Below are 17,500 nucleotides of genomic sequence, written 5' to 3' on the forward strand. Positions count from 1 at the left end.
AATTCCTTCCAATACCCCATCTAACTGTCCTCTGCCAGCTGAAGCCATTCCCCCTCATCCTGTCCCTCCAACCCTTGTTCAAAGTCCCTCTCCAGTTCTCCTGCAGGCCCTTCAGGCACTGGAAGGGACTCTGAGGTCTCCCTGGAGCCTTCCCTTCTCCAGGCTGCACAATCCCAATTCCCCCAGCCTTGGTCACAGACCTAACACTGGCTGCTGGTGGCTCCTCTGAAGTACAAACACAGCCCCGTCAGGATGTACTTTTAAATATTTACACATGGGAAAAGCTGAAGCAGAAACAGGTTAGAGATTTTTCTTAAACTACCAAGTTGTGACTGCATTGAAAGGACTGATTTACCAACCCAAATTTAACTAAGATATTTTGAAAAATTACTGCTGTTAAGACAAATTGCTTGAGGTGTGAGAGCTCAGGCTACCTAGGCAGGCTCTATCCCCCTGCCTGTCTTTAATCTCCTGGCCAGCCATCCACTCACTGCATCATTTCTGTTTCTAAACAGGTTTCCTCCTTAGTTTTCAACCCTTATAAATCTGATCTGTCATTGCAGAATTCCTAATAATATTAGATAAAACTCCACCGATTTCTCTCTGGAATATACTCTTTAATATCTTTTATTTAAGACATGTGTGTGCAATCAATTCCATGGTATTTACTTGTATTACACACACAGTATTTATCATCTTGACAATTTTTAAAAGTTTTAGAACACCATTTCACTTAACAGTTTGAAAAAAAAAAGAGAGAGAGAGATTTATTTGATGGTTAACTTTGGAACAAGTTATCTGCATTAACTTCCATTGTTTTGGCATAAAGTAGTTCTGTATATTTTACTAACAACAGTGGAGACATGATAAAAGATGTAGGCAGAGAGCCATAAACAGCTCTTGCTGCAATCCATGGTGTTCGTGGAAAGGCATTAATTTTTGGACTTTGATTGGAAGACGTCTCTGTGCTCAGCCACTTGGATTTTGCTAAATACAACCACGAATAAAACCTTATACCTGAGGAGAAAATTTCTACAGCAGAAAGACCATTGTAAATCATGTGTAGTATAAACTTGTCCACATGATTGGAATGATATAATGGATATTGGAGTCCCTAACCACCAGCTAATGTTCTTTATGACACTTAAATAAATGACCTGAAAATAAACTAATAACAACACAAAGTCATCTAAACCTGTTCTTGTGCATTTCCCAGAAGCATGCTGGGAAAAGACGGCATCTAGTTAGTGCACTTTTTGTGTTTACATTTTCTCCAGCACATATTTGCTCCTCCAGACTCACATTAATTCTTCTTTTCTGCCACCTTCCAGAGGTATCTCTCCATCCAGTACTTGCCCAGATCTCAGTCATTTAAAACATCAAGACATGATGGTTCTACATGACCATGATGGTTATGGAGAAACAAGGCTGGAACAGGGGCAGACACAGGCTTGAAAGACTAGCTGTAAGAAAGAATGTTTTAATTTTTTTTTTTTTTTTTTTTTTTTAATCATAAAGGTGGTGAAACACTACACAGGGTGCCCAGAGAAGCTGTGGCTGCCCCTGGATCACTGGAAGTGTCCAAGGACAGGTGGGACAGGAGCAACCTGAGATAGTGGAAGGTTTCCTTGCCCACGGCAGGGGGTGGAATGAAATTATCTTTAAAGTCCTTTCTAACCGAAACTACTCCACGATTCTATAAAACCACATAGAGAGCTACCACAGCAGAGAAGTGGAATTTCATTTTTGAGAAGGACACACAATTTTTCTCAATCTTAGTTACAAAACACAACACTCATGCAAGAAAAATGCCACAACATTCTGTTTTAAATATGGGAGGAGCATTTTGTTATTATTACTAACTTGTTGTAATGAACTCTTGCACATGTGAAAGTGTCTAGAAAAAGAATTATCATCAAAGCTTACAAATATTAACGATTTCAACAGATTCCAAAAGGTACTGTCTCTCATATTTAAAAAAAACATGGAAAATGTTTTACTTTTATGCATAACTCATATATAATTAAACACTGAAAGTTCAGAACGAACAGTGAGGACTTAGATAGCTAAGTTTAGTATGGCAACTTGTTTTCAAATTTCTTTTATTTATTCAGATTTTTGAGGCTTTCCAACACATTGAACAGTCAATCTTAAAACTTTATGAAGGCTCGATGAAGAGTAAGCCTTGAAAACTTTCCCTTTTTGCATACTGGGTCTAGATGTTTAGTTAAAAAGATGGGTTAAATATTAAACTAAGTTCATATGTAATAAAAATTCAATATCCTGAAATTCAGAGTTTCAATCTAAATATTTGCTACTGTGAGTAACAGATTTTTTAACTCACAACCTATATATTATATATTTTCTTTTTGTTTATGCCAAAAAACCCCGCTCTGAAGAAATCCATGTACTTTTCCCTGCAGCAGAAATGTGTTTTTCCCACACACATTTCTTTTTTGTAATATGTTGCCATGTTCCTCCGTACATGTTTATTCACTGCACTTGATTTGCCCTAATGAAAAGTAATTTATGGGGATTGGTTTCTTTTCCATGGCACCAAGAGTCACTTTGTGCACCATTTTATTAAAAACAACAACAACAAAAAAGGATGGAAGGGCCATGATGTCACTGCTCGATGAATAGAAACCACATTAGAAAGATGAACTGGAGTGCTGGGTTAGGTTACACCAAATTACACAACCGCCTCAAGAGACTGCAAGGATGGATGGAAGAAATAAATAAATTTTTTAAAAGTAATAAAAATTGGCCCTTCTGTAAATGTAGCTACATTTGGGTGCAAAGTTAGAGTTCTAAAAATGAAATGGACTGTTTTTTTTTTTTTAAATATTGCATTAAAAAGTTTAAAAATAATAGAATTATGGAATGCTCTGAGTGGGAAGGGACTTTAAGGATTATCCCATTCCAACCCTCCTGCCATGGGCAGGGACACCTTCCACTAGACCACGTTGCTCCAAGCCATGCACACCTATTACCAAGCACTGTAGAAATGCCAAAGTTGTTTTTCCAAAACTCAAGAATTTTGGAATTGCTGCTTCTACTGTAAGAAATAAAGTAAAAAAAAAAAAAAAAAAAAAAAAAAAAAAAAAAAAAAAAATCAGATTTTAATTTTTTTTTTCCTCTGCAACTACTGTCACATTTTGCCCTACAGCAAAAAAAAAAAAATATTGCTGAGTGTGGTCAGGTGTCCTGAAGCTGTACTAGAGTTCCAACCTAAAAGCTTGAAAGAAGATCCCCAATATTCAGGGAATTTGATATCAGGGTTTATTGAAGTTGTCACATACTTCTGGGGATCTAATTTCACTTTCTGATCTTCAGCAATGGCTGTAATTCTTCATTCAGAAGAGGGAAGAGATTACTCGTCGGCAGTAATCTCTAACACAGATAATGCCATATAAATATTAGGGGTTTATAAGCATGGACAAGGATTAGGAGCAAAGAGAGAGAACAGAAAGAAAACTGAACAGAGCCAAGATTAAGCACTGGGAAGGGCATCGCAAAAGAAAATCCAAGGTCTGAGGCTCAGCTTGTCTTCCCACAGCAGAATGTGCCTTTTCCTGGGTACAATAAGCATGGTTTACACTGATTTCCCTGCTTGAAAACTACAGGATGTAGAAATATGAATTTTTATTTGAGGTGTGATCATTGTCTTCTCTTTTCCATGGCAGAGGAGAAACTTGGGGAACACTGATGTTGGAAGGCCCATGAAGCTGGACAGGTTGCTCAAGAACCTCCTCCAGTCAAATTTTAACTCCCACCAAAGGCCAAGAATGCAGTTTGCACATGCAAATATTAAATAACAACAGTATGGGAGAGAGCTGAAGCTGACCAGGACATCTTCTTTCCTGGCCAGAGTGATGCATTGGTGTGTAACCTAGACAACAGATAGACCAGGGAGGGATATCACAAGGTCTGACTTATATCTGATAAAATAGCCAAAATAATGCTGTTTTAGCAACAAATTAGCTGAATGCAACAACCCTGACACTCCAGTGGATGCCTGATTAGCAGGCAGGATCCAAAGGTGGTCCTGGAGAAGAGAGGCTGGATCCAGACCAAACACAGACAGTTGGCTTGGACTCAACTTGGTCTATCTGAGAGGGGAAGGAAGATGAGGAAAGCAATAGAGAACCCAAAAATAAAAAGAGAAGAAGGCCAATAGGATAAGTCTTTATCCTGAAATTGTAACTTCCACCTGTTCCTCCAAATAATTTCTGAGTGAAATCCCTCAATATCCAACATCCACACCTGACACTGTCAAAAATTCCCACTTCTAATTAACATTTATACTTTTCTCTCCTATCTATTTAATTCCAATTCAAAAACAGTCCCATTTTTAATGCCCTATGATGTCATATCTGTAGATCAATCTAAGGAGGATGCTCAAACTGACCTCTCAACCTTCCCCTCAGTGTTACACTTAAATTTCTAACATTAAGGTCCCTGTACCAGGCATACTCTAAAGCCCACACCCCAAAGGACCAAGATTTTAACAAAAGTGCTCTTCAACTCTCATTCACAGGATCACTGAATGGCTTGGAAGGGAACTCAAAGACAAGTTCCAACACCCTGTCATGGGCAGAGGCACCTTCCACTGAGCAGGCTGCTCCAGCCTGGCCTTGAACACTTCCAGAAATGGGGCAGCCACAGCTTCTCAGGGCAGCCAGTGTCAGTGTATCAAAAATTATTCCCCAAAATCCATCCAAAACATGTGCCTGCAGTGAAACAGGCAAAGTGAAAGGCAAAGTTCTCTTTGACATCAAATAAGACTGAGTTTGACCCTAAATATATTATTTCTGAGTTCACGTCTTCAATTCTCTGAAGTCCTTTAACACTGACTACAAGAATCTCTGCAGTTATAATTTCTGTGCCCATCATTCTCCAGAAATGGAATGATGATAATTTAAGAGCTCCTCAGAAAGATGGTAATGAACTAAAATACATATTTTATAGTGCAGGTGAAAATAACTTATGTGTTTTTTGTGCAAGATATGAATACATGGATTAATTAATAGATCAGAAAAAAGAAGTAATTTTCTCTATAATTGAACATTATGACCATGTAGATCTGCTGCACCAACGACACAAAGTAACTTCTGGAGCTCTAAGAGTCCTCCTGATAACAATTGCCAGAAATTTAGAAATTGTTGACTTAAGTTCTGCCTTAGTAGAAGTTCAAAAGAATGAATTGCACTATGGGGGAAAAAAGTTAGGCTTCTGAGAATTGTGAGGTTTTCAAGGCTTTTTAGGATTCTAAGGGATTGGTCATGTTCATTAGTGCTTCCTTAAACAGCAAAAAAAATCTAGCTGAGCTCTCAAGTGCTTATTTGGAGAATGAAAATTTCACAAAGAGTTCTAATCTCCTCTTGCTAAACACAACTGGAAATGGGTGTTTGAAAACGGGTACCACACCTGAAATATTTTTTTTCCTTTTAATTAAACTAAACCCAGGATCCTATAACATATAATTTCCTGGTTTTTGGAAGTACTTCTAATCAGGATACAGGGGATGAATGTCCCCTTTAACTAGGCTGCTTTGCAACATACACAATGCAGAAGGGAGTGCTAGCATAACACTTCAATAGTTAAGTGACTTTATGAGAAAAATACTTCCAAATGTTTCCTAAAACCTTCCAAACCGCACCAAAGAACATTATCGTAATATTATGTTTCCCTATGGCCTCCAATATTTAGGCTTGCTATTCTCGAAATGATACTTGGATGAAAAATACAAGTTTATGTAATGTATAAGTTGTTCCTAGAAGTAAAGTTGCCTTTAAAATTACTCTGTATAGATGTCAGGTATTTTACATTTTCAATAGCCTTTCTGTATTAATTGGAGAAATGGCCTGCTGGTGCTTTGGGCAGCACAGGAATAATCTGTATTTCAGAACTGAGCAGTCTCACCCTGTGATCTTATTCCTAGCAAACACTGAAAACAATAACTGTCCCAACCAATTACAGATCATGTTACCCTTAATAGATATCCATATTTCTTGCACAGTATACATAATCCATATAAACTGTACATCATATATCAATACCATATTCCAGCGAATCCACCATCAAAGAGTTCGTTTATAGTAGGTTTTCATTTGACTCGGGGTTGTAACGTTCTGTGCAATCATAAGCAAACCATTTCAGGGATTTTTTCAGCAAGCTGCTTTTTGGCAGATTATTGGCAGTACATATTGGCAGCAAACTAGTGCAACTAAGCCCTTCTTATAACTTACAGGTAAATAATGATTTTAATAAATTTATGTAAAATGTTCCACTTGCTTACATCTGGTTTTGATAATTCACTCGCCTGCGCAAATGCAAATTTCTGTGTGTTTCTCAGGAAAACACATACTTCACCTGAACTATTTAAGGTTTTCTCAGGTACCCCAAGAAATAAATAAGCAATGAAGTCTGCTTTCACATGAAGGTTTAACTGCAAAAAAGCTAGGGAAACTAATTAAAAATAATAACTGTGTGCACACCAAAATTTAAACCACACTTTGTCGATAATACAATATTCAAATGGTAAGAAAAATGAATTTTTTTCCTGTCGTGGAGCTATCCCAGCCACAGGGCATTCCAGTAAACTGGCTCTGCCCCTCACCTGCTAATGCAGAGACTTTGACCTCCATTTGAAAATGTGTTACTATATTAATCTGCATTTTGCTTTTGCACTACAACTGAAGTTTAAATGTGTAGCATTTGTATCTCAACCACACAGTGTGGACTAGAGGAAATTCCAAGTTCTCTAATCTCAGCTTTGACAGTAGATCCCAATCTCATTCATTGTTCAAACACCAAGTCTTCAGTTTTGCTCTGAAAGGATGAGGTTTTTGTAAAAAAAACTCTGAAAATATTAATACTATTAGTAGCAGTGTCATTACAGGGGGGAAAAAAAAAACACAAAACCCTTGGACTCCTGTCTGGTATAAATCAGGATGACAGTGATGCTGATCTACGATCCTTGATCATCTGGCTTTCAGTATCTGGGTGCCAGAAGAATCCCTGGGGAGCCACAGTCCCTGGAAATTCTGTACAACACTGGTGGCCCATCACTGAGCTACCTGTGACATTAGAAACTGCCCATGCCCACTCTGCTTGTGGATACATTTGAAAGCTATATTAAATAAATGCTTTGAATGAACAGGTAACAATTAACTAAGCATCAGATTTTACTTGTGCATAGTTCAGTCTAGAACTTGCTGTTTCTAAGTGTTTATTCACTCATGGATTCAGCAGTTTAGGATTTTCTAAGTCTAGGCAACATGGTTAAAACCCCCTCAACAAATTCTTGTTGAGATCTATTGGACATACTGCTACAACTTGATGTTTCTATAGTGGACTTGCTTTTAATTTGATCCGTTTCAAGGATTCAGTATCCTTCCAGCATGTTGGAAACCTAAGGGCATATATTTGTATTGTTTAAAGGCAGGAAATTCTGTGAACTGAAATGAGAACATATCCCTTTTGCCTTTATGGACTTTTGTTATTTTCTTTTCCTTTTGGGGTTTTTGGAAACAAAACCAGTGAAAGCTGAAAGTTTGAACAATAGAAAATTACTTTCAAGGGGGGAAAAAACATAAAATACCTAGTATACTTTTATAACTTTATTCATACACTTTGTATATATGTAAATTGCACTTATCCAAGCATCAGAAAATACCATTCACAGCAGGGCCTTATATTGCAGCAGGATCATACTGGTCTTGTCATAAAGGACTGTGGATTTCACTGTTTTATTCCTTTACTACCTTGTATTAACTTGTACCCCACTGACTTCATGACAGAGCTGACTTGTTTCATGCTAACCACAGAACTAGGGCAATCATATTCCTGTTGTAGAGAGGGAAACTACCAATCTTTGTAGCTTTTTAACTCCTTGGCCAAGAGTCCCACAACCTTCTTTTAATTGATGCAAAAAAAAAGTAGGTATAGGAATTCTGGGAAAGGAAATGAGAACTGGAGGAAGATGAACAGGGGCATTCAACCTGCTCAAATTAAGAGTTGGGCAGATAGTGCCTTTTAGGACAGCTGCAGCAGCAAACTTTCCTGCATTAGTTCTGTACTGCTCAAGGAAGGACTGGAGGCAGAGTGGCTGCATTAGCAGGGAGACCTGATCCCAGCAGGATGCCTCAATCCCAGGGCAGTGCTGCACAAACACATCCTTGCTGCTTCTGGTGCTCAAACCAGCTCAGTATCTTTATTGCACACAATGAATTACACTGCACTACTTTATAAGAAGAGGGTTATAGGTTATAGCACGCTTATGGCTCTCTGGAACACTCCTGCCTCCTGACAGAGTGCAGAGAACCAACTAAGTCTGCAAAAAAAAAAAAAAAAAAACTTGCTGGAGGACAGCTCGTGTGCCACAAGCTCAAGTGCAGCCATTTCAGCAAGAGCCTGAACACTTTCCCAGCAGTGTTCCTCACAAGCTGACTGCTCCTATCACGCCATCCTAGCAGCTAAATATAAATTACAGAGGGATGCAAAGCCTGAGAGAGACATTTGACACCCGAGACTCAGCTTGACCACTGGATCTCTCCTAGCTAGTGTTTCTTCACTTGTTAATCCCTCTTCCTGGGCAGCAGCAATTATGACACTAGTGAACTGCAGGACCTGGGTTTATTTGCTTTCATTTGGCACAGTGCTTTGTGCCCAGCTCCTCTGCTCTGGGAGGTTACAACAGCCAAAGCAGGGATCACAATGAGACACCATCAGTCATCAGAATAAACAGCTCAGCTGCTTCGGGGGAGTCAAAGAATGAATCTGGCTAAGAGATTTGAAAGAGCAGGAGGAAGTGGCTTTACTTGAAGTGCTCACAACAATGGCTTCCAAAGAATGTTCCTGACCATCAGCCCTGGGGAATAAAGAGCTGAAAGGTGCTCATGTAAATGAGCATGGACCATCCATGGACCGTCTGACTTTGACATAAAACTAATGGGATCCATAACTACCAGGTGTAACCCTTCTGTGCTCTTTCCTGCAGACGTGGGCAATGAAGAGAAAGGCTTGGCTACCACCCAGACATTACAGGGCCCATCACCTCCCTGATGGAAAAAGCAGGGATCCTGAACCTAGCACCTATGAAACTGTTCTTCCCCCTCAAACATTCTCTCTCATTCAGCCTACGCTAATTCAACAGTTTTGCCCAAGTACTCCAAGAACAACTCTATACTTTGAAACACTGCAGTATACAGATGTTTAAATCATACACTCAACGTGCATACGCACAACCAATCAGAAGCCAATAGTTTACAGGTCCTGTATACCTTATTTTAAATTCTTCTGTAAGGGTAGTTGAAAATTCTTAGGGCAAAAATGACAACTAAGTTCATGAACTGCACAGAAAATTGGCTGTGACACCACTTATTAAAAGTTATGATAACTAGAAGGTCCAACTAAAAGGAGCAGATGCACTGTTTTCTAGGCTGTAGCTGCAGACAGAATTTTTGGTGCTGAGATCAAAAGAATAAGGTGTTCATATAAATGGCATTTTATTTTGATCCTATTATTCTATATGAGCTCGAAGAGAGATCAAAGGAAAAAGCACCTAGGTTTCACTATTAACACTTAACATAACCCCAGTTGGAAAATCCTTTCCAGATTGTTAGTGCAATTTAAAGCCCAGCACATTTTTGTTGCTCTGTTACGTTAATACACCTGAAGGCATGGGTTTGATTCCTGGATCACCTTTTCCATTGTGGAAAATTGCTTCTGTTACATATAATTTCGGTTATTTTCAGTTTTATGGCAGCAAAGACACCCTAGCTTTGGGGAATGCCCTGGTCTGGGTTGTAACCTCTGTCCTGGAGAGCCAGGCTGCCCTGAAGTGGTGACAATATATTACAGACTGTGCACGACAGTCAGGAAATTCAACACCATTGGAGTGAAGTACTAAAGTGTGGTGCAGCCCCTGCCAAAGCATACCAGCTTCCACTCAGAATGTAAACAAACCTAATGGGCCTTTCAAATATCTAAAAGTTCCTCCTGATAGCTGGCAAGAATTAATGTGCTTTAACACGTTGTATTGCTTATTATGACATTATCCAGGACTACTACTATTAATTAATGGTTCTATTGCTGCTTTTAGCAACCAGTGGTGTTGCATAAAGGAAAAAAATAATAACATATTGTATTTCCTGCAAAGCTGAAGTATGGTAATAAATTTTAATATTCATGCTTTGAATGAAAGCTTCTCATTGATGATTCAGTAACTTAGGGCAGACATTTCAGCATTTCATTTCCACTGAATTTCTTTGACTTCTAAGACTGCAGAAACCTGCTAATACACAGGTATCACTTATCAGACTAACCTTGGAAAAATCAGCAATCAAGGAAAAAAAGAAGTGCATATATCCTTCTTTGTCTTACCACCCCCTCCTCACTTGCTATTAAAGCACTTGTGTTAAAAAGTAATTCCAAAGTTTATTTTAAATGTCAAGAAGTGGGCACTAATCCCACAGGAGCTGGCTCAGCTATGGCCCACCATCTCAAACACATTCATTTTATCCAAATCTGTTTCAAGGAGGGGCTTTTGGGTGGTTGTTTTGAGATTGAGCTTTATTTTTAACTTAATAACAGCAGATTGTCAGAGGTGAGGAGATGGAAATGACTTTGGGAACTTGCACAGTCAGCCTTAAGTATCCACAGGTGAGCTGTGGCCTGGAGTGAACACAACAATTATGGGTTAAACGAGATAAAAATGTGTCATGCACAGTCAGAACGTGTTCATGTTACACACAGCAGCCAGCTGGCTATAAATCCAAGAAGTAAGCTGGAAGCTTTGGAGTTTCAATGAATGAACACAGATATAAAGGGAAGAACGGTGGTTTGTCGCCATATGAATGGCTTTTAACTGAAAAGAGTGGATTGCTTTCACAAGGGTTTGCCAAAACAGCAACCTTGTTGAGATGAGGAAAAGAATATGGATGATGATTGGGACATTCCATATATTTATATTTTCTATGTTGTTTTGAGGCAGAGGAGTCTGATTCAGCATGCCTGAACAATTAAGATGTGGCTTTACATACAGGTGTTCCAGTGAATAGGGACACAAGTTCTTTGACAATACCTCTGCAGCTGATGAGCCATAAACAGGATTAGTCTGTTAATTCATTCCAGATTCAAATCACAAGAGCTGAGCTGTGAGAAGCAATGGACTATTTTTTCTTTCTACATTTCTAGCTCCAAGTAATTGTAGGCTATAACCTTCTGTACTCTGCATATGCATCATTGAACCTATGGTCAGCAAACCTACCCATGCACAGATCCACCAGACCTGAGGCTGCTAAACCAACACCTTCCTGACAGGCACAGAGGATAAGAAAGGCCTTTCTGAGACAGTCTTATCTTTTTATTAAATAAAGCTGACGAGCAAAACCTCCTGGATTATAGACCCAAGAAATGCCCTAGTAGGTTTTCATAAATGGATGAGCCTGACTTAGGGTGGTCCTGTGCAGGGCCAGGAGTTGGACTCCGATGACCCTTGAGGGTCTTTCCAACGCAGGATATTATTCTGTCACTTTCTAGAAGTCTAATTATCTCACTTGAACATTCTGGGATCTTAGCAAGGTAAACTCTTGCTCTTTCTCCACCTAAGGCAGATGTAATTCCCTTGTGAATCCAAAAACAGAGCTCTGGCTCTTACTAACTCAAATATGAGCTAAACTTTAAAGGCATAAAGTAACTTCACACTCATAATTTCTGTCCATATTAATTTATATGTTATATAAATTAAATATATGTGTATATATATATATATGTTTTTACAAAACTTTTCTGATGTTTAAAACTGGCTGTAAGCTCTTGGGTTTGATGTACTCACTGTTGACAGAATCAGATGCAAACTGAGGAAGGCTGATAACAGCTTTGCTCCCCAAAACCTTTCTCCTGTGTCTCTGGGCTGACTGAATGGGAACTGAGAAGGGAAAGAACAAAGATTTGCTGTTCTTTACAGTCACGCAACGAAAGTGTAGGTTAAGCACAGGAAGTATTTGCAGATTCCAGATATTCTGTGGACCTTTGTTGCTTTTCCTTGCATTCAGATCTAATCTGAGCCCCAGCACAGAGCTGGACTTTCATGTTCTGAGGTCCTTCTCTAACAGAAAACCCAACCCACTGTGACAGGGCAAAGTGGACTCAAGAACTTCAGTTCTATGTAGGCATTTATTCATGTCAATGCCTTAAGGAAAAATGCTTTAACAAGAAGAGAAGGCTTAAAATCATACAAATAAATGAATAAATTTAATATATACTCATAGTATAGCAAGCCTACAGACTGCAAAGATATAGTTCTACCTTTTAGAAAAAGTTTGGATTGACAGTTTGATGTACCACATCAAATATAACATTGTGTGAGCCTTAAGCCTCAGGAGTTTAAAAATACTAAGTATTTCTTTTTTTGTTCTGATACCAAATATGTCTATACCTCCAACTGATTCTAGTCACCACTAATAACCACTGGGATATTTTTAGGAGGCCCTTCAAACAGAAGGGTAGTACTTTCACTACAATTTTGAACTCACAACAAATTGTGTTTGGTTCTTTAGCTTCAATCAAGCATCAATTTTGGATTATTTGTCTGAAGTCAGAATTTTTAAAATATGTTGTTTTTTTTTTAAAAAAAGAAGCAATTTCTGAGGGAAAAAAAAATCCTCTCCACAATTTGAGTGCAATGAGCTCTTCTCATATAACTGGCTCTGATTTGAAGGTAAGGTTCATGATCAGATACATTTAAGGAGGGCTGTATGATTAATTTAAGAGGTGCCCCACCAGTATTTTCACATGAATAAGCATAAAGAACATTGTTTAATTTTCATTATGCTGCTGTATCGCCTTTGATTCTCACAATCATGTTTGTACTAATATCATTCTGCCTTTTTGCAGGAGAAGGGCTCATAGCAGGATGGGCAACTCAGATTTGTCAGTCACTGAGATCTGGCATTGAAAATAATTACAAATATGAATAGGCAAATATCAGGCTGTCAGAAATTCAGAAGAATTTTGTGCCAAAAAAAGTGCTGGGGAATTTTCAGCTCTCACAAGAGCATCCAGCAAATTCTTGATGGAACATCAGTACCTTTGGGTGCCTTCTGGAAGCAGATTCCTCCTTTTCCTTTACTGTTCTTTGTGAAGAAAAGGGAAGATGGAACTCTCACCAGAAAAAGGAGAAAAAACATTAACCTCTAAGTCCCTCAGATTTTGGTAAACAGTGAGATCACTGGAAATCTTCGCTTTTGCATATGAATTAGAGGAGAATAATGGGACTGAGCAAAAAGCCATGGACTATATTCATCAATATGTGCCTTTTATGTAAACTAGATTGCTAATTGAAAACCCATTTTCAGAGTCTTTTTAGAGGAAATCACCTTAAAATTAATCAAAGTCCTGTTCTGTTGTTGTTGGTTTTTTTTGGTTTGTTTTTTTTTTTTTTTTTAATAGGGTTTGCGCTCCTTTGGAGCTCAGAAAATTGCTTGGAGCAGAGACGAGCCAGAGGCTTTGGGGTTCATGTCTCAGAGCCCATTTCTGTGGGGCTGGGGAGGCTCAGTCTGGAGAAAGGGGGCTCAGGGGGGACCCTCTGGCTCTGCACAGCTCCCTGACAGAAGGGTGCTGCCAGGTGGGTCAGGCTCTGCTCCCAAACAGAAACTGAAAGGATGAGAGGAATTGTGTCAGGGGAGGTTTGGTTTGGATATTTAGGAAAATTTCTTCACTGAAAGGAGCTCACCAGTCACTGCAGTAGGTCACAGTCCCCAAAACTACAGAATTTCAGCTCCCTTTTCTATCTGGTCATCACCATGCCTTTAGTTTTCAACTATTTCTCTTCCCATTTAGCCCAGCTTTCCCTGTTTTCCATCTCTACTAAAGCTGTGAGGCACACAAAATAAAGTCTTCATGTACAATTTTGGGTGTTTTTTTTTTTTTTTCTTTAATATACCTCTCCTTAAAATATTTCTTAACTTACTTCTTCAGTGCCTAGCAGTGACTCATTAAAAAAATAACCTCATACTAGTAACACAGTGATAGATATTGAAGGTGAAAATTTGCCATTATTTTGCACTCAAACAGCCTGAACATATCTTCAAATAGCATAGAGAGGAAAGGGCTGTATTTGTCTACAGATGTATTTTCTTAACATTTTTTTCATCACTTTACTTCAGCAAGAATGACCAGCTTAAATTTTTCAGTGTCTTCAAGGACCTTATTTCATGAATTTGTATAAAAGGCAGAAAAGGATATATAAATGTTTTAAAAGCAGCCAGGAGATTTTGTGGAAACAGTGCCATTAGATTTAAAATACCAAACACTCAAATTACTTCTGACACATTTGATCTGAGTCACTTTTGAATTTGCACCTACAAACAATAAAAAATACCGGTTCTGAAGGAGACTGATTATTTCCTTTGCAATATTTTACCACAGAGAAGTTATTCTCCCTTTCCCCCAGATCTGACAACCATTCAAATATCCTGGGTTTGTTGCACACTAAACCAGAAATATGATCTCTACTTGGAAACTCCCCTCAAAAATAGTTTCTTCTGTCAGCTCTCAGTAACTGCCTTCAATAACAAGCGTGGCTATTGAACTCTGAAAGTATCAATGTTCAGCCATCTTCCTGAGCTTACACATCACAGCTGCAGGGAATAAAGATGCTGAAAGACCGCCATCTCTCCCCATCGTTTGGATGTTTCTCATAACCCTGTGTGATATTTAACTGGCACTGCTTTCTCCTCCTTCACTTCCAAAGGGATGAATCACAGACTCAGTTCTTCCAGGAACCAACCACTTGAGCTGTTCTCTGCACTTCCGTCAGCTCTTCCTCAACTGCAGCCAGCCCTTTGCTTGACCTCACCTTTAATAAATGTTTAGCTGGAGAGTCTCAGCTAAAACGTGTATGAAGCCTCCTGGGAACGACTAACCAACACCTAAAACCCAGATTTATAACAGAGAACTTCCCAGAGCCTCCCACAGCCAGTGGGATTTGTTCAGAGGCTGGAGGGAAGACGAGTCACTGTGGAAAGTCAGATTTCTTCACCTTCTTATTCAATAATAAGACAACACATTTTCTATAGACTGCTCTGAGTTATACACAGGATGTTAAAAACAGATCAATGCAATCTTAGAGGGTATAGTCTACACCTAGTACCTCTCATTATAATTAACTGCCCATTTTAAGTTAAAACTTGCAGAAAACTAAATAAGCAAGCTCAAAAAGAGGCCTTGAGTTCCCTAATGATAAATTTATATTCAGATGCTTAGAGTGGAAAGTGACAAAATTTGCTTCCTGAGTTAACTTCATCAAGGGGAAGAAGAAGAAAAAAAAAGACAAAAAAATTGAAATTCAGTGTCTGGGAGTCAACAGGAATACAGGATTTTCTCAATCAGTTGAAAGGGCTATAGTTATATCCAAGGAAAATGCTACAAATCAAAGAATCCTCAAACAAGACAAAGAATTCACAAAACAGAAAACCACCTTGGAGTATTTTTCTGGAATTTCCAAACCACAGTTGGTCTCAATGATCTTACAGGGCTTTTCCAAACTAAATGACTTTGTGATTCACCCATCCAAGTTGTGACATCAGTAAGAAGCAGCTTCAGTGCCAGCACTAAGTACCATCATCTAATGGCCAAGAGATGCAGGAAGCCTCCTTGTTCCTCCACCTCCAGTCCCAATTGTTCACCTACTCCTATTTTCAGCAGACCCTTGGCTTCTCTGTCCCAAAAAGGTGGTTCTTTTGCCCTAATGCCAAGACCAGTGGTACCTGATCTACTTCTGTGGCTTCCTGATTTTACTGCAGCACACCCAACAGAACAGTAAAACACATTTTTTACAGAGCAACATATTAAAAAAAAATCGGATTTTCTCCTAATAAAAGGTTTCTCTTAGGTATTGTGATTACAAAGAGTAATAGATACTATTTTAATATTCTGGGAAGGTAGTCCTTTAACTCAAAATAGTCCCAGAATTATTTGCCATTAGCTATCCAATACAATTCAGAACCCGTGTCTAACTTGGAAATTTGGTACTTTTATCCTTGAGTTTTACAATATACTAAACAGTCTAAGTACCTTTTCACAGGAAGTAATACAGAGTTATTTGCAGATTCAGTAATGGAATCATCAAGCTAATGGTCTTCCATTTCTGAAGTTCCCAAGTTCTTCTGAAATAATAAAAATTCACCAAGGCAGCAGCAAGAAAGCAAGTGGACACTTCTCCACAGTGTCTCGACAATAAACAGCAGAATTGTGATACTCCACCGGAATGTTCCAAACCTAAATTGAATGGCAGCGTGATTGCTGTGGTTCCAGTTATGTTAATTAGGCTGGATTCATGGTTCATTGAGGCTGCAATTATGCTGCAAAGAAATGCTGCAAGCATCCCATCCTCCTGCAGTCTGCTGAGTGTGCTCCCATTCCTCTTGGGGCAAAATAGACTTTCTGAAGGGATTTATACACTGGAGTCACATTTGCACTTAGACCACATGCTTGGTGAAGATGCAATTAGATGACCACGTTTTGCAACTTTCTTCTTTTCCAGATTTAATAGGAAAAATGGCTTTCCAAGTTCCTTGGCCATTTTTTAAGCATGCTTTACTTTGCCAATTTGCATACTAAGCATACAAATTATAAGCCTTATTAGCCCCATTTCAACCGTAGGGTAAGTGAAGAAGGGGAAGAGTTTTGCCCAAAGTTATGCAGCTCTTCAGTGGAAAGAGAACTGAAGTAGCTCTCACCTTCTTACAGCTAATGGTTGGACTCAAAGATCCTGGAAGGTTTTTCCAAACTAAATGTTTCTATGATTCTTTTAATGACATTTCCTGACTTACAAGTGTGGATAGGACAGCCCCCACACCCAAAATACAAAATCTTCTGCTGGAAAAGTGATTTAAAAGAGGAGGAAGTGGGCATTATAGTCTCAAACAACTGAGAGAAGACACAGGATGAGCAAAATTTGTTGGCCTGAAATGAGAAGGAAATAGTTGGACATGGTAGCAGCTCCTTCCCTGGATGGGAAAGGTGTGCTGGCCCTCAAACAGGAGTTTTCAAACTACCTGGTTTTTACTGGGTTGAAGAGGCAGCAACAGAGGAAGATGATTTTTCAAGCAAGTAATCAGTCTGGGGTTTTTTTTTAGGAATAGATCTACTTTTAAAACTAGTCTCCTCAGAGAAATACATTTTCAATGCTTTTCTTCTCAAAGAAGGATGATGTGGGATCAGGTGTCTAAACTGAACTCCAAAGAACCAAGTATCCTCAGAGCCTAATTTCCAGCTTCACAATGGACTTAAGCACTTAGAAGTTCAAGTCTCATTAAAAACCAACTGTGCTTAAGCCCTTAATTTTTTTATTTCTTTTTCTTTTAAATTTAAGCAGATCTCAAAAAAAAAAAATTGATACTAGCCACTTCAAAGCTGGCTCCCCGAATTCAGGGATGATTGAGTTTCCATAATACAATTATGGTTGGAACGGAGCTGGATTGAAAGCAAG

The 17,500-nt window shown here is 38.8% G+C and overlaps 1 protein-coding gene across 4 annotated transcripts in view; it reads right to left on the reverse strand.

Moving 5' to 3' along the window:
- GTDC1 (glycosyltransferase like domain containing 1) overlaps positions 1-17,500 on the reverse strand; it is a 170,367-nt gene that overhangs the window by 36,077 nt on the left and 116,790 nt on the right. The gene's annotated exons all lie outside the window — the stretch shown is intronic.

Source organism: Vidua macroura, chromosome 7 (assembly GCF_024509145.1).
Source record: "Vidua macroura isolate BioBank_ID:100142 chromosome 7, ASM2450914v1, whole genome shotgun sequence".
In the NCBI taxonomy this organism is placed as follows: Eukaryota; Metazoa; Chordata; class Aves; order Passeriformes; family Viduidae; genus Vidua; species Vidua macroura.